Here is a 21657-nt window from a genome sequence, read left to right as displayed (position 1 = left end):
TAAGGAAGTGTATCTAAAACACAGCACAATATAGAGATACTCCAGCTGGCATCAGAATACCTATCTCAGGTGCTACCTCGCTGCAACAGCTCAGAGCTCAGTACAGCAATGGTTTACCTTGCTAGTTTGGATATTTGTACCCTACACCGCAGGCCCTGTATACCCCAAACCACAGGGCGAGTGTGCCCCAAATAGATCAAGAAGAGGATATCCAGGTTCAGCAACTTCATATTCACCACTCCTTAAAATCAGGCCAAATAGAAGAGGCAGAGAGCTGAACATTTACTATGTACTTCTATGTTTCTTTAGTGAAAGTTAAAGATGCAGAGGAACGCAATAGGAAAAGCAGGCCCAGGAAGCATTAAGCTGATTCTTTTTTAAGCACTTGAACCACGGTTGCCACAAATGGCTGGCACATCTTAAAGAGGGAAGAATGCAAAACTCTCTAAATTTACATCCTCCAACAACCCTACAATCCAAGGTAGTATCAGTCTATCCAACCACATCCTCAACCCATCTGAGTGTTTGTACAATCCTATGGCCTTCCTTTCTGTCCCATTGAACAACTCTATACAGTGCATCTGTTTGGAGACCTCAAGGCTTTTTTCCCCCACTGCTTAAGACTAAGGGAATATTTCCAGGACAAGGAGGCAGACAACAAATCAACCCAGCACAGACCTAAATTATGTGCTAGACAAGGACAGCTCCTGGCCTCCAACCAAGGGATGCACCCCCACCCTGCACCTGTGTATAAACTGTTTCCACCTAGATGCCCACTCTGAGCTTTCTAAAAAACACCACCACTTACATTACAACCTCAGTCCTGTGGAACAGAGCCATACACAGCCTTAAAAACAATACTGATATCATTGGGAACGTCTACAGGTGTGCATTAGCCTATTTTAATGTACATTAAGGATTAACTAAAAAAGTGCTTTTGCTAATGCTCTTTAAAATAGACTAATGCGCATTAAAACATCACTAAAAAAATACATGGGGCGTTTTTACAGGTGCAAGTGCCGCAGTGCCAGGCACTTGGAAAAGCGCCTGGTGCCATGATGAATGCAGTTGTATAAGCAGCGAAATGCGCGCCAGTGCTAAAAAAATGGCAGTGGCGTGCTTTTGAATTAAAACACCTTGGCGGTTCTTTAGTTCACAAGCGCATTTCCCTACATATACAACTGCACACAGCACAGTGGAGTTCGCCTCCGGTGCATCGCAGGATAAAAAGATGTGTACAAACGGAGCCGATCCTAGGGGAGCCGGAGGCAAATCAGCCTGTGCTGATTTGCCTTTAACACTGAGTGGAGCTATGGGACCCCCTCAAAAGCAGGGTATGGCAGTGCTGTAGCAATTCAGTTTGATGCCTGGGGCTAAATCTCACATGCCCCAGACAAGCCACTCTTCAGTGTCGCAGTGCACAGCAGAGTGGGGAAGGAAGAGAGTGGCGAGCAGCCGGACGCTTCTTCTGCAGCACGGGGCTGATCCGCCAACTCCACGTGGGCCTCACAGGAGGTGTCACAGCCGCTCCACCTTGCTCCGCGGGGCCCCCCAAAGCATGGGGCCTGGGGTGGTCAACCCGATTCGCCCTACCCGAGGGACGGCTCTGTGTATAACTCTCCATGCTCTTTAGCTTATGCTCATTAAGATAAGCTAGTGCGCATTTTCCTAGTACATCACAGTAGAGGCACTAGATTTAATGTGCATCAACTAAAATGCATTACTGCACATATAGATGCATCCATCATGTAACAGGCTGGTGCAACTGGATAAAACATCATGCACACAGGAGTTTTTTTGTTCCTCCTTCTCTACACTTTGTATTGTAATCACTGCTTTCTGTTTAGCAGCTCTGTTTCCTGCAGTCTCTTCCCAGCATCTGATGAAGCCCTATGCTTAACAAAAGCTTATACTATACATCTCTGATTTAATTAGTTTATAAAGGTGCAGGAAGGACATGCTTAGAAACCACTATCAAGAAGAGAAGGCTGCAATGGCTTGGCCACATCAGAAGATTGGGAGGAAACCATATCCAAGAATATTTTGTGCAGCAAGATTCAAGGCAGCTCTAGAAAGTTAGGCCGCCCTCTGCGGCTGTACCACGTGGGCAAAAGTGATATGAAGTCATTCAGCATCAGCGTAGAAAGCTGGGAGGAGCACGCAGAATCCCATCCAATCTGGAGGGAACATCTGGCATCAACATAAAGCAGCTTTGATCCAGAAGATGGAAGCAAATCGAGAAAGAAGAAAGTGGTGCATTGTGAACTTGGACTTCAACTTGGAGATCACCGGGATCTGCGAAACTTGTAACAAGCTGTGTTGCTCTCGAATTGGGCTCGTCAGCCACAAGCGGATTCATTGGGCATTTGACTAGACCTCTTATGCATACACCACGAGTAGGATGGTCATCATAGAGGACATAAAGACATCTGGTTTCATACTGATAGATGACAGAAGACAACCGGACTGTCCTCTATGATGGCTACCCTAACCATGAGCCAAAGGATCAATAGTTGCTGATATAAAAGTGCAAATCTACCCTACAGGGTAACTAGCAGGCATGTGAACAGATGCCATGGAACAGCTGAGACAAGTTAAACCCCCATCTCTTCAACCCACAGTAAATCTGACTGTCTACACAACATCAGGATGCAGCATTGTGTTGTTGGACAACTCGTTCCCAAAGGAATAGTGGTATTTTACTAACTAGCAACCAAACATTGTTTCCCTATTTTTCATAAAAACTCAAAAAAAAAAAAAATCAGGGAAGATATTACTATGGAGAATTCACTCAGTAAAAACGAGAACATGACACTGCGTAGCACGTTTTTCCAGTCAAAGTCAGTATGAAGGAAGACACAGGGAAGCAAAAATATGATAAATCCTATACACAAAATTCATACTTCATGTTAAAAGACAAGTAATATCCAAGTGATAAGAAGGAAATTTTAAAATAATTTTGATCAGATGTTCATTTCCCTTATGACACTATCCTAAAAGCCATTAAACATCAAGTACACCTCCAAGGACAGCTTCATATAGATTCAATTTTTGTAGCCTCTCTACACAAAGCTTCCTCAATTTCTTCATTAGAGAATTCCCAAAACTTGTATCTTAATAATTTAAAAAAACAGATTAGCATTATATTTATGAAAAAACCACCTCTTGCAATTTTTTACTATGAGTCACATGGATACAGTTGTCTACTTATCCATAAACACTAAAAACTCAATGAGTTAGCAATTTTAGGCCAAGATTTCCCTGGCACATATTAGCATTAACTATGGTAACTGCAAGAGCTATGAGGGGCTGCAATGTTACATGTGCAACTCAAAATACTTAATCTTGGAGAAATAACTTAATTTCCATCTACTTCCTTTGACCCACAGAGTAAAGTCATAGACATAAGTAGGTAAATGAAATAATGCGTTAATAAAACAACACATAGCAAGTTTCTCCCAACATCATTATAGTCCAGTATGGTTTAAATCACAGATTTAATCTGTATTAAGACCAAATTTCTGCAACAGAAAAAAAACCCAAAAGAAACCCCACACACTGTCCCAACACCATCTCAGCAGAGAAGACAGCAAAAGCACCAACTGTACGTCATTGCAGAAGTACCATCCGTGCTTCAACTCTTAAAACAGGTTCACATTTCAGAAATTTCGAAGGCTGGTCCCAAGACATTGAGAACAAGAGTTTATTGCCTTCCAATTTTCCCTACTTTCAGCTCTTTGAACGTCAGGGAGACTAACAAAGGGCTCCTTCCAGGTTTCATAAGGCTCATTTTAAGAGGCTCGTATTAGTTTGTTTTCTAAAAATCTCAAAGGAATCGAGATCATTAGGATTCTTCAAGACTGTCTAACTCTCCAAAATGGAATCTGACATGCCAAGTCTCATATTGAAATCCTTATGCATAAGTTCCCACAGCTGGCTCAGGATCCAAATAGTTTGGGCAAACCGGAGAGAAACTTCAGGAACAAGGTGATCCAAGACACTAGTGTAGGGAAGCCAGATTACTTAGAGGGGTGGAAAGGGGAGAAGGTACTTCCATAGGGCATCCGCAAGCAACAGGAAATCCAAGGGCTGGGAGACTCTTGATCCAGGTAAAATTATGGGCAATTAAGCTAGGCTCTTCAAATTCTGACCAGTTACACCCCCCATACACAGGAGTTCCTGCATATGAACAAACAAGAATCCAAGACATTTTCTCTCTTCTTCAGTCTGCCCAAAGCAAGCCTACAGGCAGCAGAACTGGGGGAAAGAGCCTGGCAGGCAGGCTGCTTTCCACCTGGTCAATAAGGAAGGGCAGGGACGCGCTCCAGCAACACAGAAATGTGAACCACTCTTTAGTACATTACAACACTATTTCTGGATGTCGGTTTGAAGCACGTTATGTCGTCTTGCTGAAAAAAAACCTCGTCTCCAGTTTCTTATTGTACCACAGTCATGCCTAAGAGCCCCAGATCTCACACAGGTTAGGGATGGCATGGGGGGGCAGACCATCCCTGCCTCAGATTTTAGGACTTACTTAAATTAAGTACGCAGGCTTCATTCTTCTCCCAATTCCCTTTCTGTTAGGTCTGTTAGGTTTAAACCGGGGGGGGGTCAAAACTTTTTTGGCAGACATGCCATAAATTAGCCCCACACCCTCCGAATGCCACTCTAATCCCTTCCCCTGCCTGATCTGCTGCTCTTGCTTTTCTCCTCCCTGCCCTGTGCTCCTTGCCTGATTTGCTGCTCTGCTTCATTCCCTATCTGTTGCTATGCTGATCACCCTCTCCCTTATCTGCTCCACGCCACACACAAGATGCCTGTGCCACAAGTTCATTACTCCTAGTTTAAATCATGCCAAAATGTATTCTTTAGAGATGGGAACCAATGGGGGGGGCGGCTGGTCAGGCTCTCGTTTTAAGTGGTGCACGCTGCCCCTGCATGCGCCGCCCCGCTTTTTTCTTGCGTGGGGGTTTTTTTGACCCTAGGATCTCCCAGGGTCAAGAAACCCCTGTGCTGCTACCTTGCAGCATGAAGAACACCTGAAATGTGCAGTGTGTAGCACTGCGGACGGGTCTGGAGCACCACATACTGCATGGCCACGCTTGTCTGGACACAGCCACAAGTCTTGCTTTTCAACCACATCAATCCCAGCATCCAGAGCTCAGAACTGCAGGTTTCCATGTTTTATGAAACATCCGTTTCTTAAAACAACATGAATATTCTGGCAAAAATATTGTGAAGATTTTTCTCATGTCAGAAGGAAATAAATCAGTGTGCTTGTGCATAGCCACATGTGGATTCACTGGGCTGAAGCCTGGACCCAGACACCACCACTTTTCCCTGCTGTATGGGACTACAGAATAGTGTACATTAGCAAATAACTCCCACAAGGCATGGTAGTGGTCACAGTGAGAGCTTGCAGGAGGAACAGGCCAAAAACAATGATCTACAAAGCATTTTAATACATCTGCACTGATTAGTTTTGACTATCGAGTCAATTTGATTTTTGCTTGTACATTTGAAGGTTTCAAGGCATTCAGAATTCACCGGTAGCCAAACCTTATGAAAAAAAAACAAACTCTTTGGTTCAGACTGTAGCTAGCATCCACTTGCTTTACAAAGTGCATTTAACAAAAGCTGAATACAAAGACCCCCTATGGCAAAAAAAAGAGCCCTAGCGATATTTAAGTAATTCTACTTGTATAAAAACACATTTATATGCAGCACACAACTCTGGAAATAAGTAAAATTGCACAGAATCACTAGCAAATTAAACATCATACGACATGCAGTGGGGGGGAAAAAGTGAGGCCTCTTTTAGAGTATACTATAGTATTCAATCTGATGGCTGAAATTTTAGCCATGTGGAAAAAAAACGTTTACAGGAGTAGAGAAACTTACAGGAACACGGTTATGAATTTGAACCTAAAACTTATAATAGAGAGCATAGTGGCTCCGTTCTCTGCTTTTCATATCCTGTAATATAAGCTCACTAAATTTCATTCATCTGAATTGATCCAGTCCACTTAAAATAATGGGGGTTTTGTAAAATTAAAAAGTTAGCCTAACAAAGTTTGTTTTAGCTGCATCCAGATAAAACAAGGTAAATCACATTTCATGCTTCAGGATTATGTTGGCTCGTTCAAAAGGTACATGCCATAGCTAGGGGCAAATCACCTACTACTGATCTGCTTGTCTGCAATTTAAAAGTAATGGAGGACACGCACAACAGACCTAAGGTCAATTCCTTTAGTAACAACGTCAACTGAAGATCTCAGTTGCTTGCACAATATGCACACAACTGCTTTGGCCATTTTTGAAGACCTTTGTGCCAGGATGCTATATATACAGCATGCTATGCTATTCTAGATCTCATGGATTTGCATTCTCCAGCTCAAAAACATCCAAGTTTTCCAGCTCAATGAAACCATGGGACCGAGGAAGAAATATCTGGAGGTGTACTAGGAGGAACAGTCTTGTCAAGCCTAGTTTTGAATTACAGCAAATTAGCTGGTCCAGTTTACCAGATCAGAAAACATCTCGGAAAGGATACTTGTTGCTTGGCACAGATATAGTGTGGTCACTGTTGAGACGACCCAGCGATTAAAATGATTCTCCATGAAATTCGAAACTGTATGGACTTATCTTGCTCCTATAGCGGACTCTTAATTTGCCACTAGTTTCCAGATTACTTCCTCCAAAACATCTGGGACTTTATGATTCAATGAAAGTAACCTCTTTTGAAAGTAGGCCTTGCAAGGTCATCTCATCCAGCCTCCTGCTCAAGGCAGCATCAGTCCTGACCTAAACCACCCCAGGCAACCACCTATTTTTGAAAGTTTCCAGGGACAGAGATGCCGTAACTTCTCTAGGCAGCCTGTTCCAGTGGTCAATCATCCTCATAGTCAGGGAATTCCTCCTAATCATCAGCCTAAATTTCCTCTGCTGCAGCTTGAGGCCATTGCTCCTAGTCCTATCCCCTGTGGCCACAGAGAAAAGCCCATCTCTATCTTCTATAATTGCCCTTCAGATATTTGAAGGCTTATCAAATCCCCCCTCAGTCTTCCCTTTTCCACACTAAATAAACCTAGCTCTTTCCGCTTTTCCAAAAGTCTCGTCTCCCAAGCTCCTGATCATTTTTGTGGCTCCGCGCTGGACTCTTTCCAGTCTGTCCACGTTCTTCTTGAAGTGTGGGGCCCAAACCTGGACACTGTGCTCACTAGTGCTTGGAGCAGAAGAATCACCCTTGATTTGCAGGTGACATTCCTGTTAATACAATTCAGTATGTTGCTGGCCTTTTTTGCATCAAGAGTGCACTGTTGGCTCATGTTCTGCTTATAGTCCACCATAACCCCCCAGGTCCTTCTTTGCCATACCGCAGCCATTCACCAGTTTGTATTTGTGTATGCAATTATTCTACTCCAAGTACAGGACCGCACATTTTTCCTTGCTGAATCTCATCTATTAATTGTGGACCATTTTTTCCAGTCTATCTAGGTTATTCTGGATCCTAGTCCTGACCTCAAGACCATCTGGCAACTCTCCCCAACTTGCAGATGACATCAAGTTTACTAAGCATGCATTGGAGTACCATCATCCAAATCATTAATGAAGAAAATGGGGGAAAGTACTAGACCTAAGACAGACCCTTTTGCACCACTCTCTCCTGCAACTGCCTTTTTAATTATGTGGTAGCATTTGGTTTCCCATTTTCTTGCATATGAATATGACTTTATACCAAAAATTATTCTGTTTTTAACTCGTTTACTCAGGTCATTACTGAAGGTGTCAAGTAAGGTTGTCAAAAGGACCTAAAGATTTGGGAGCTGAAGACCCCATTTTCACTTCCCCACTTTTGAAAGTGTTCAACTTGAGCACTTTTGTGAGTTTTATCCAGTTAAAAAAAACACAACAAAAAACACCTGATTAATTCAGCTTTTTTAAGACAGCTATTTTGTAAATCAGTGGCTCTCTCGGGCAATTTGATCAATTAATAACTCTTCAAGAATTATAACGCTGCTTTAGGAATCTCCCTTTTCCCCCTGGGGCCCACAAGCAAGTTTGAGAGAGAGAGAAAGATCCAGGCATGCTTCCTTGAGCCAGTACATGGTGTAGGAGGATTCCCCCTACATCAATAGATTTGTGCTACACTTCAAATCCACTCAAACTATCATAAAGAACAATTCTGTGTGACAACTTATTTCCACAATCAAGTCTGCTTCTATTAAGCAAAGGCTTTACTTTTAAACCAAGAACCAGGCAGTCATGCTCCTGTTGTTTCCTTGGGTTCTGGAATAAAAACAGCTTTACTGTTAAAACTCAATTGCCTGGATGCTGACACAATACTATCACTTCAAGTGCTTGTACTAATTGATTGCATGGAGAGTCTGGGATGTTGGGTGCTGTGCCAAGAACTATGGCAGCAGTAACAGTAAGGTCATGTCCACAGCTGAAGCAAAATGTTCCAAAATTATAATTCTAAGGGACTTCTATGTCGTCGAGTCAATAGCAACACTCCAGTTGGACTCTCACAAATAAAGTTACAGGTTTTGAGGTCTGACACACTGGAACTGAGATCACTCGCAGAAGTGCTTGTGAGGAATTTCTTTGGCATGGGAAGGCCAAACTATTCCTTTAGCTTTAAGCAGGGGGGAAAAAAAAAAGACCACACGTTCCATTTTCTGCCAAGGACAGTTCATAAACCTGATGCATACCACAGACAAATGTCAAGCATAACAATGAAGCAAAGCCATCACTACAGGCAAGAAGACTGAAACTTATTCTCTTCACTCACAGAACAAGAACCGGATTTTTTTTTTTTTTTTGGCGCATGTAAATCAGCAGCATTTTAGTTTCAATGAGTAACTTATGGTGTACTCCGGTGGAAGAGTAATCAAAACCTGAACCACATATTGAATTCTAATCCAGTTTGAATTGGTTGGACAGCAATCTTGGCATCAATAGGCTGTGCATCGTTTCCATTGCCAACTTGAATCAAAGTCCAGACCCCGCAGCGCTCATCTTAAACTTAGGACGATTTGTGCTTTCAACTACAATCTACATCATTTATAGTCATGACAACTATGAGCAAACTGATGGCAAAATATACATAACAAAAAAGGTTGTTACAGAGCTGAGGGTGATCAACTGTTCCATATGGAGAAGGGCCGAAATTGCAGCGAGGTAGATGCGTTGGATATTAAGAAGAACTTTAACTCAGAGGGTGGATAAAAGCGGTTGTTGAATCTCCATCACTGGAAGTTTAGATGTAGGTTAGACGATAGTTTTCTGGGATGATCGTGAGCAGGTAGATGTGCTAGAGATGTACCAAGATTCCTTCTAGCCTTTTCTTATGATTTATGTAATTAGCCAAAACCATATTCTTCACAAGTTGGTCTATAGTTTGTTAAAAAAAAAATAGTACTAGAACTAATTCTGAGGATGCTAAAACCTACTGGCCAGAATCCTATTCCTATTTACATAGGAAAGCACAAGCCTCTTGACACACAAACAAGTTTATTGAAAAGTTTTACCCAATAACATCATCATTCAGTGTCTGGAGACCACTCTAGGATCTCTGCAGCACTTTACAACCTGGTCAAGCAACAATGGAAAGAAATATTAAAAAACAGGTGTTGTTGATACTGCAGTGCAATTCCCTCAAATCATGCAAGTGTTGTGCTAGGCAAAGCATGAGAAGCACAGTAGCTACTGGACCCCTTCCTTCGGAGAGGTGAGCTACCTTAAGATGACAGGTACATACCTGCAAAAGCCCTTAATCACAGCAACCAGGGAATTACAGTCAAAAGAAGATAGAGCAAGATTTCCTTCCCATCCTAAAGCTCAAGATATCCATTAACCCAATACCGATACAAGAAATCGTTCCCCTGAATACAGTCCATGAATGGTTTGCAGGAATAAGTTCAAACTACCTCCTTTCATCCCAAAAACTGGGGTGGCTAGCAGGTGCAGTGAGTTGCTCAGAGCATTTACTTCTAACAGGAGGGCTGAAATCTTTCACTCCTGAATTTAATTAGTTTTCTTAACCAGAATCTCTATGGGTTACAGTCTTTCACGCTGAAAATGTGAACAAAGCTATAGTTTTACCATTAGCCTCACCAGAATGATGACCTCATCCTGATACCCACCAAAATCACTGGTCTTATGATATGAATAAGGACTTCAGAATTAAGACCTTTATCTGCAAAACCTTTGAACTCCCTCACCATGCTATGATTCTCTCAGAAAACTTAGGCCTAATTAGTAGCACGATCACTCAGTCTCCTTGGACCTTATGATCTCTATATGAATCAGATTGTTGTTTTATGACAATATTTCTCGGTGGGTTGGCTTTTTTTTGGTGGAAGGAAACAGAAGTGCTCTGATATCCAATGTCTTCAATTTTTAGGCATTTGGGGATTATTTAGAGTAGTCACAATTCCCAGCTACTAACTGAAGAGCTACAGTCTATTACCTTTTTATGCTTGTTAGTTGAGACATCCAGATTTTAATAAGCATTTCCTTGCTGCAAAGTTGCTGTTGGTTCTATTCAAATTGTTCTGAGTCTTCTGGGGGGGGTGGGGGGGGGTTGTTTTTGTTTTTTTAAAACAATTTTATCTGGAGTTTTCCTGGACAATACTTATCGAATTCTTGATTGTAAGCCATGAAGAAAAGTCACACATGCTACAGCTATTTTTCACAAGTGAAATAAATATGCTGAAAGGTCATATTTGCCAAAACAATTTTAGTTTACAGTAAGTTTGTTTAACTAAAGGATTGACACTGGGGATTTGGAAAATAGAACAAAATATTTTGGCAAGGAAAGAGATATGGGATACCCAAATTGCAAACATCCAATCCCATTATTAAAAGCAACTTTTCTATTAGATATTTTAAACAAACATGAAACCCAAACAAACATTTCTTTATATTTGCCCAAGGACTAGAGTATAGAAAGTGCCTGCCAATTTTAAGTTTTTAACAAAAGCTCCACTAAACTGTCATGTCCTTTTTTCCTACGTTTCCCCTCTCATTGAAGACAGATTTTTATGCTTAGTAATCTATTTTGCTCTCACTGACTTCCTTCAGAAAAGGTGACAAGCTTTGGTGACAATCAATCAGAGAGAGGCCAAGAAGAGGTACATTGAGGCTGGATGGGGGGAAAGGAAATAAAAAAGGAAGAGACCTGGGCTCTATAACCGAGTTAGTGTGTGACCTTGGGAAACTCATGCAGGGATGGGGTTCCTGCGGCACACACTGTGCGCATATTTCTGAAGCACTCGTGGGCCTGCTAAACAAAACATGTTACGAAGAGCCAAAAATTGCAATAGTGAAGCTCAAAAATGGAAGATTTTCTGTTTGGGTGGAATAAGGTTACCCAGGAAAAGGGAGAGGCATAAGCCCCACTCTTTGAATTCAACCAAAAGTACCCAGGATAAAAAAAAAGAAATCAAAGGAGGAACAGGAAATTGAATCTATGCTCCTCTTCAAGTCCTTTAGTAAATACCTGTTTTAACAGGTTGCTTCAGCCTTCTTGCTTTTCTGCGTCAAAACTAGACTTATCAGTCATTGACAGCAAGAGCATCATGGGAAAATAAGGCTGGAAGGGACTCAAGGTCATCTAGTCCAACCCCCTACTCAAGGTAGGATCATCCCCAACTAAGCCAGCCCAACCAAGTATTTGTCTAACCCACTCTTGAAATTCCCAGGGATGGAGGTGCCACTTCTCTAGGGAATCTGTTCCAATGCTTGCTCACCTTCATAATCAGAAAGTTCTTCCTAACAATGAAGGTGGTCAAGGATTCCTCTACTGCCACAGCCAAAATAATTTAAAAGCCGTGTCACATTTGCTTGCACCACTTGCAAGTCACTGGAACGTAGTGACCTATTATAGTAGATGTTAGGAGATAATCCTTCCCTGGCAGGAAACAACTCCGCAACACTACAAGGGCATTTAACACATGCTAAACTGCTTGAACATCCATCTGCTTGTGTTTTAACTGTACTCGGTGTTAAACTGAAATAGGACACTACTCTACGAGTACTTTAAGTTACCTCAACAGCTCTTACCGTATAGGTAATGCATAGGTTGTTCCAAGTTCCTGATTTCTGGCCTTCTGGTGCTAGAATAAGGTTGAGATTTGTACAAGACCCTTCTCTGGACATTGGGAGAATATTATACCAAAGACCTGTCTTCTGAGAGGACACTGTAGTGAAAGTGATGGACTTGACACCAGCCAGCAGATTAAGGTTGGATTTGTTGACTGGGCACTTCACCATTTTCAGATGTAAACAGGTCTTTCACCAGACTAAACTCACAAAACAGTACGCAAGACATTTTTGTGTAGGAGATACTCCAAGAATAAGAATTCAGTCATGCCTGTGTTCATCTCTCCACTGACAAATACACATTCAAATAAACACCTCTGCTTGGCTTGGTCAACAAAATTCGTCTTCTTGGGTAAAAGGTTAATTTTCTTAAGTGAGAAGTGCATGGTTTCAGATGTGTGAACTGGTGTTACCAAAACAGGTCTGTTGGCCAGGGGAGGAGCAGTACTCCAACACCTCGATGAATCATTCCTCCAGCTGGCAGATGCTATACTAATTTGGTACCCATTCTCAGAAAGTGGGATTAATTAACAGAAATTTAATTTGCTTCATCCACTGGTTGTGAGACAGATCTCAGCCAACAGAGGAGACAGGCAGGATGGATATCCAAACTTAGGTGATAATTGTTATAGGTATACTGGATCACTGAAGCATGGGGGGGGGGGTGGAGGTTTTGGGGGTTTGTGTGTGTGTGTGTGTGTGTGTGTGTGTGTGTGTGTGTGTGTGTGTGTGTGTGTGTGTGTGAGAGATCAGAATTCCCTAGGCTACATGAAAGACTTTTCATTGCATTAACAAAATGTGAATATTCCCATTTTACTAAGAAGAGGCTTCATACCCATAGCATTCATTCTCATCAAGACCTCAGATTGCTTTCCCTGGCACGTGCATTGTTCTGTATCCAAGGCTTGAATAAGTTGCTGCTCTTTGTGCAGAAAGAGATGAAGGAATACAACTTTTCTTCTTCCCTGAAGCTAATTTTACTGTTTATGCAGGGCGTACATGGCAATTTAGTATTGGAAAAGCAAGCTGCCATCCTTGTGTAGCTTAGAAATTGTCCTCAACACATTCCCATTTTAAATCGCTGTGAGGCACATTCCCTATAGATGTTTCAGGCTGGGCCCCGCTCTGCCCATCCCCGATTCCAAGGCTAGAAACAAGAACACCAGTTTCCAATGCTCCCATCTGAACTAGAAATAATGGATTACTTCATCCACACTGTAGCTTTTCCATGGGTTGTGAAGACTACATATTGGGAGAAAGCAGTTCTGAAATCCTTGCAGGGTCCACCACACAGTACCCATTCGAGACAAGGCCAAGAGATGTTATTGGATCCAAGCCAAATGGGAGCCCTTTTGGTTCCATACTGAAAGAGCCTGATACTAACTAAGTGTCTTGCTCACCCCTGCATTAAATGCGGCCTGCCAGGCCATTCTCTCCTGCCCATAGGGCCCCTAAAAAAATTTAGAAAATTAATAGTTATCTGCCCCTGGCTGCCTGTCCTGCGGCCCTCGATGGCTTGCTAAAACTCAGTAAGCGGCCCACCATCCAAAATAATTGCCCACCCCAGTCTAATGCTAGGCAGGGCCAGTCAGAGAGCCAAGATAGTAGAAAGCAGTTACTGTTCTTGCACTTCCACGCAAAAGTGGTCAATAGAAGTCTTTCCCTCCGTCTGTACTTCAGATGGCTTCCCTTTCCCATCACCTGCATTCTTTTCTTCCAAAGTTTGGCAGAAGCCAGGGATGCAAGTCAACTTTTCTGATAGCTTTGAAGGGCCTCAGTTTTCCATCTCCCTGTTATGTTGCTAAGAACCGGGAAATGAGTCTCATCCAGATGACCAGACACTCATGTACTTGCATAAAAAAAAAAAAACAGAATTCCATTTTCCTCCCTGCTTCATGTTTTCATAAGGGAGAAACTTAAAAAAAAAACCCCAACCCTAAAAAACCCCCCAAAAAATGCATAACCTAAAAGTGTGCAAAATGGAGCACACTTGCAATACTGTTCACCCCTATTAAGAGTTACCTACAAAAGAAGGGTGGGAGGGGGTTCAGGATGTCAGAGGAAAGCACCTCTTTTCAATGTCTGCCTGATGCCACCCGTTTTCAGGCCCAAATCAAAATGACAAGGTGTCTGCCTTGACAGGAAGGAAGCTTTTCTTCCAGGTTAAAAAAAAAAAGCAAACCAAAAGCTTCCCGAGATAAAAACATCATCTTACTGGTACACACAGGAATTTTCTGAGCGTATCATACAAAACAGCTAAGGATAACTTCCATGTGAAAAAAATAAAGCTACCCTGGAGCAGTTGTTACGTTTTGAACATCCCTAACTGCACAATAGCTCATCTCAGAAAAGCTTCTTGGGGTAGGTAATGAATAGAAATCCTGGTTTTCTCCAATAAAAAAATCCCCAATTTTCAGTTTAAAAAAAGTAACCCAAAATCCACATTTTTCTGTGATCAAAATCAAACATCACTAATATTAGTGAAGACAACAATCTTTAGTAATGACAATTCTAAACTAATGACTGGACTCCGAATGAGCAGTTCATTTTCCTGAAAACACAGCAAAAGCCTGTAACTGCCTTCTCTCCCCATCAAAAATCCTCTTCAGAGGAAGCTGGTCCAATTCTAAGCCATTACTTTTAAGGGAAGCCCTTTGCACAGATTTAACACGTACCAATTATTACATCTGTAAAACTATCTCATTTTCCTATTTTAGGCAGGGCTTGATGTGATCAGTATCAAAAGTCATTAAAAGTTTCAAAGACTCTTTTCAGGTTTCAGACTTAACCCTCTGAGATAAGTTCATTTCGCACATCTCTGAACTGATTAGGACTTTCTATGGATTGCAGGAAGTTTAAATAAATATTCCTTTACACAATTTAACACAAAATTCTAGAGGTAGAAGGTGTAGACTCTACAAGAGAAAACTACATGGACCCTCCCCATAGCTAGGAGAGATTACATAGTGTATGAGGATCCTTCCAAGTATTAAATAAAAATCTGAGTGAGGACAAGATGTGCTAAAGTGATTTTCAGAGGTGTACTGATACATTGGTCCCATATTGGATCAGCACTGATATAACAAAAATTGACAGTACTGGCAATTGGCTTTTTTTTGGCTTTTTGTGGCCAATAAATGCTGCGTGCATGCGCACAGTCGCAGCACAGCATGCAAGCAGACAGGGGTGCAGCCCTGCAGCATGGAGAAGAGCTGCATCTGGCTGGTAAGTCTGTTGTGAGGCAAGAGGTTGGGAGTGGGGGGGAAGAGGTGGGGGGCAGATCAAGGCCCCCCACAGTAAGGGAGAGAGAGTGGGGCTGACGCTGGGGCTCAGGCAAGGGCTTGTGCTGCACAGTTGGGGGGGAATGGCGGGGCGTGGGACAGAACTGCAAGCAGCTTGTCCAGGGGGTACAGGGAGTGGGTGGCAGCTCCCACCCTGCATGCATCCCAGGAAGGCTTGGGGGGAGGGCGGGGGAGGGGAGGGAGTGCTTGTGCCCCCAGATCTGCATGCAGGGTGAGGGCGAGCTGCCGCTGGGGCCATGCCAGGCTCTTCCTGACTGGGGTCAGGTTGCACTCAGGGCAGACGGTGGCGGCACTGGGAGGGAAGGTTGGGAGGGCTACGACAAATATTGGGGTGGCAGCAGCCCCACCGCCCATAGCCCTCCTCCCAGTGCCACTGCTGCCCACCCCAAGTGCAGCCTGACCCAGTCCCCAACCGGGAAGACCTCAGCACCACCCCGACCCCAGCCTGCAGCATCAGCCCGCCCTTACCCCACGTGCAGATCCAGAGGTACATGCCTCCCCTCCCCATACCTTTCCAGGGTGTGCATAGCGGCAGGAGCTGCCCCTCCCTCACCCCTCCCCAGCCAAGCCGCTCACAGCTCCATCCCACACCCTGCCCCAGCCCTACTGCTTCTCTCACCATAGGGGCCTTGATCTGCGCCCCCCCCCCCCCCGCACCCATGCCCCTTCACCCTCCCACCCCCATCCCCCACAACAGACTTACCAGCCAGTCACCTGCTCTCCATTCTGCAGGGCTGCATATTGGCGATCGGGTCAGTATCAGCCAATATGGCTCATTATAAAATCGGACATTGGTATTGGCCCAAAAATCTCTATCGGTGCACACCTAGTCATTTTGTATTTCAGTGTCAGACACCAACATGCCTGCATAATCAAACTAGAACTTCAGCTCTTCTCTCTAGCTTTAATGCACTAAAAAACGCCCCCCTTCCCCCCCCCAAATACCCACTCCAAACAAGACTGCAGTTCACAAGTGGAGGCCTTGGCTACAATCAACACCACACTTGCTTACCAGCTGTAGAATTTCAATCCTAAATCCACACCAAGCTATATCCCGTGACTGTTCAGTTATCACAGTTTAGAAACCACTGAGTGGCATTAATAAGAAGAGACAAAAAACCTGGAGGAAGCATGTTACTGATTTTCCTGTTCAGGAGAGGGTTTAATTTGTTTTAAAAAGAGAGGAAAAAAAAAATCAGAGTCCACTTGTTCAAAGCACAATGATGCCAAGGAAATATTCCTGACCACAACTAAAGGAAATAGTAAGTGTCCGTCAACAACCAAGGCCTATGTGTACTCTTTTAAGTTTTTCATCCTCTCTTTACCATTGATACCACTATTTCAGCTTCACTTCTACTAGCAGGACTGAACATGCACTGCCGACCAGGTATGTACTTGGTAGACAGCTACCAAGTACATCAACGTGCTACCCAGTACATCCCCGAAACAGGGAAGATGCTGAATTTTAGCTGATTTGGGCTTTAAACTTCACTGCTGAACACCAAGAAAGATTTCTACACCCCCGTCTTTTTCATCTGATACCACCAGGGAAGGAATCCTATCTGATCTGCACATCAAAGAGCAACTCACAAAGACACTGTCACAGACCCAGAGGAATGGACTTCCATCTTCAGCTTCCTCTGTGCAAGAGTGAAATTTGTTTTCTACCTAAGGGAACTTGTTACCATCTTTAAATTTTCCCTGAGCCCGAGGAAGGGTGTGTGTGCGCAAAAGCTTGCAGGAAAACATTCTTTTTTTGAGATTTCTTAATTGGTCTAATAAAAAGGTATCGTCTCTGAACCAGGAGTTCAAGATTTCTGACGACCAGGGACATTTAGTCACGCCACCAAGACCTGCTTTGATTGGGTTACAGTACATCACGGTTAATGTCTCGGTAGCTACCTGGAGCTCTGCTCACACTGGTGTTCCCATGGGTGAAACTGAACTAGTGGCAGGAAACATTAGAAAGAGGACCTTGTGCAGACACAACCGAGTTGTTTTAAGTTTACACGTGCACAGTGAACTGGAACACCTGCAACAATTTGGCGATCTTCCATGTGTATTCATTTCTCAGAAATGAAGCTCCTCCGTGATGTAGCTGGTTAAGTGAAACTCTCAGGGAATCAGAAAGAATAGCCTGGCTTGTACAGCAAGATGCATAGCAGCATACACGAGGAGAAGAAATCTCCAAAGAAGCATAGTGCAATTAGCTTATCTAGTCTTTTTTGCTAGTATTTAAGGCAACTTGAGAGTTTATGACGTTTTGTAGGTCAAGGGTTTAGTATAAGATAAAATCAGGAGATGCGCAAATTACAGAAAGGGACAGATACAGCCCCACACATCTGCACTGCCAGCAGTCTTTAGTTGCACGGTTACAGCCACCTTCCCTCCAGCACAGCTCTGAAAGATGCACAACTTATAGAAGCGCCTTTCAGGAACTGACACGCAAAGTGGCTGTCAAGCATTAAAATTATGCAGACAAAATTAAAAGTTTTGCAGATATTTATGACCAATACATGTGCTAACTAGGAAGCTGTGGTTCCATGCATTAGAAGACTACTGAGCCACATGACCTCTGCATCCCGATGGACTCCACAGACCTATAGACTTAAAGGCATAAATACTAAAAAGTACAAAAGCTTGATCATATTGTAAAAGGACAGATATTTGTCAACATCCATCTAAAGTCTTTTAGGCCATTTCATCCAAGATACTAAGTCCTTCCTCAGTGCTCACCTCTACCACGTGCAACTTTCCATGCATTTATTATTCAACTAGCCAACTGCCCGTCAAGAATGACTGAAAGGGGGGGAGCGTTTGAGGACGGAGCCCCAGGCCCACTCCTGCTCCCCCTTCCCTTCTGCTGCTTGGGGTCTAGGCCCGCAGCAGCAGGGGGGAGGGAGGACCAGGACCAGGCCTGATTTGGTGGGGGGGGGGGGGGGTGCTTCCCCCCTCCCCCCCCATCCTATGTCCCCACCATCCTGGCAGCAGGCTGCTTTCTGTCAGAACTTTTTCATGCTCCGATTGGCTGTTTGTCAGCCAATCAGAGCACGAATAAAGCGTTACGGACCGACAGATTTAAGCTTTTTAATATTCGAGTATTGCTGTCATTAGAAGATGACAGAATCATGGGAAAGTGGGACTGGAAGGGACCTCGTGAAATCAGCCAGTCCAGCCCAAGTTCAAATCTATTTATATTAGTACTACCTTAGTATTAACCCTTCCTGGGATCTCTCAAGCATATTTTAACAACCTTTATAGCAGCAGGACATTGGACTGCCATGGTCCCCCTGCTTTACTTGCGGCAGATTAGGGTGTTAGGTCTTGTGCTGTGCCAGGGTTGACTGTGTAGGTATTGCTAAGAGGTGAGACAATGGATTTGCAGAGGATGGTTTGGATAGGGATGATCCTGCCTCAGGCAGGGGGTTGGACTAGATGACCTCCAAAGTCCCTTTCCAGCCCTACCTCTCTATAATGTTGTGACTTTCATTTTTCTGTAGTGAATGAATCAAACCCAAGCACCTAATCAACATTTAAAAAATTCATGAGATCCTACCCCTCTGAAAAAAGGGGCAATATAATACAGCACTCCCTGGAAAGTGAGTGGGTGGGGAAGAAGAAAATGAAGTTTCCCTTTTGGGATCTTGATTTCATAGCTGTTAACCAAGGAGTTTGCTCCTACTTTTAAAGGGGAGGGGGGAGGGAGGGGAAAGGAAAAACAAAAACCACACAACAAAAAAAACCCGAAACACTGAATTGTTGGTAACTTGGGGGGGGGGGGGGGGGTAACTTAACCGACTTAAGCAGCTCAGCAGTTCTTCAATACTATGGATCCACTGGCCCTTCAGCCTTTGGGTCATCTCTTCCCACCAGGACAGGATTGCTTATGGCGCTACAAAAGGATGCTTGGAATCTCTCTAGAGCAATGCTAAGCCCCTTCCTCCAGCTACAGTTGATTGTAAAACCCTGTAATTAAAGAACTGGCACATGTGCTCAGATACATCTCAAACATCCAGCTAACTCTTAAATGAATTTTCTATTATTCACTCTCACTCTTGACTGATTCTTAAAAATACAAATGAAACCAAGCATGTGCTTCTCATTAAAGGGCTATTTCAAGTTCAAAGCTGAAGCCACTTGTTTAAGGTGCAACTCAAAGCTCCAGAAGGCATTTTACTCCTACAAAAACAATTTAAATGGCAGGCAGAGACCAGGAATCAAGAGTCTCAGCATAAGATTCTGAGAAGTGTGTGAAAAAACGTTAAAATGGACAGGGCTTTAAAACTTTAAACTACAGTTGTAACTGCCCTAATCAGCCATACAGAACCATGGTATGTAGCTAAGAGACATTTGCCACAATGCAGAAATCTCCAGGACATCAAATACGTTTTGGGACCATCTATGTATACTGATACGGAAGATTAACCGTGTCAGACTACAAGCATTTTTGGATGTGGGACTTGTCTACCCTCTTTCTATCACTGTGTTGGGTTGGATTTCAAAGGAGCGGCGACAGAGGCCAAAAATAGAGGTCTGTTAAACTATGATGGTCCTCTATTCACAGGAAGTATACCGGGTTTGTACAAACTTGGCATCCATATAGGGCAAGCCAGTTTTCCCAAGACTGAACTCAGAGGGAGGTAAGTAGGTAGTGGTCACCTTATGAAAACAATCAGGGCATCATATGACCAAGAGAATTTAAGCTATAAAATAAAAGCCATTTGAGAAAAAAAAAAAAAAAAAAAAAAGATGAAACACTAAAAGTGACCCACAGCGTTAAGAGCTAGGGGTGCACTGACAAAATTTTTGGGCCTATACCAATGGTTGATTTTTAATGAACCATATCAGCCAATACCAATCCGATTGAAATATGTGGCCTGGCAGCTTGGAGAGCAGCATCCAGCTGGTAAGTCTGTTGGGGTGAAAGGGTGGAGAGAAGGGGAGGGGAGGGGTGTGGGGCAGGGCATGGGACAGAGCCGCAGCTCATCCGGAGGGCACAGCTCCCACCTCTGCACACCCCCTGGGCGGGCACGTGTCTCTGGATTTATGCATGGGGTGACAGTGGGCTGAGGCCAGGGGCTGCACAGGTAGCAGCACTGGGAAGAGTGGCGCTGTGGTGAATTTTGGGGTGGGTGCAGCCCACCCTGCAGCCCCCATCCCAGCTCCACTGCCGCCCATCCTGAGCATAGCCCTGGCCCAACCCCTCTGCTGGGAAGAGCCTGGCACTGCCCGCAGCAGCAGCCAGCAGCAGCAGCCTGCCCTCGCCCCACACACAGATCTGGGAGGCTCCCATGCCGTCCCAGTGTGCATGCAGCAGCAGAATCCACCCCTGCCCCCTCCCAGCGCCTCCCCCCAGACAAGCCGCTCGCAGCTCCATCCCATGCCCTCCCTCACTGCAGGGGCCTCATTCTTTGTTCCACCTCCCCCTCCCACACCCCTTCTCCCCTCACAACAGACTCACCACCCGGACACTGCTCTCCAAACTGCAGGACTGCACTCCTGCCGGCTGTGCACATGCACATGGCATTTACTGGTGACCTTATCAACCACATCAGCCAAAAAAAGCCAACTGCTGATAACATCAATTTTCCTTATACTGGAACTGATACAATATGGGATAGATGTATTGGTGCACCTCTAGTAAGAGCAGATTCCATAATCTAAAGCCGTAGTAGCAGCATGTGAGAGAGTAGAGATCCTGACTCTTTGGGGTAGTTTTGGGAACTGATTCAGGAATGCTCCAGTGTGGTAAGGAAACTGAGTGCAGATATCCATTTTGTGCTAACATGAAGAGTCCAGAGTCGGTGGTATGTTCTTCAAATATTACATGTGCCTGGAAAGGCAAACTTGTAGAACAAACTACATAACACTATGCCTCTAGAAGAGGATCCACTTAACCACCTGGGATATTTTGGAGTCAGCACTGGTGCAGGGAGTCTAGGGAAGATGGACTGCAAAGTATGGAAGGATTTGGATCCCAATAGTGCATAGAATTCAGGGGCAATGACAGGACATTACTCAATAAGAACAAGCACAAGCACGTGAAACCCAAACAACAACCTGGTGAATGTGCAGAAGTTGGCATAAGTAAAGGTCCCAACACCCTCATGTCCTACCGACTCAAGTTATGGACAACCAGTCACTTGCCAGATCAAGTACACAATTAAAACTAGACAGAGCTACAAACAAGGCTTCAGGACAGTGTTCCTGGCTGATTTATATTACTGCAGTGCACTCTTAACTTGCA

The 21657-nt window shown here is 43.9% G+C and overlaps 1 protein-coding gene across 2 annotated transcripts in view; it reads right to left on the bottom strand.

The window, feature by feature from the left end:
• The window catches only part of UVRAG (UV radiation resistance associated), a 143590-nt gene that overhangs the window by 83069 nt on the left and 38864 nt on the right, over nucleotides 1-21657 (bottom strand). The window lies entirely within an intron of this gene.

This window comes from Alligator mississippiensis, chromosome 1, assembly GCF_030867095.1.
Source record: "Alligator mississippiensis isolate rAllMis1 chromosome 1, rAllMis1, whole genome shotgun sequence".
Classification (NCBI taxonomy): domain Eukaryota; kingdom Metazoa; phylum Chordata; order Crocodylia; family Alligatoridae; genus Alligator; species Alligator mississippiensis.
The sequence above is the reverse complement of the archived record's forward strand: the minus strand, read 5'-3'. Positions and strand labels throughout refer to the sequence as shown.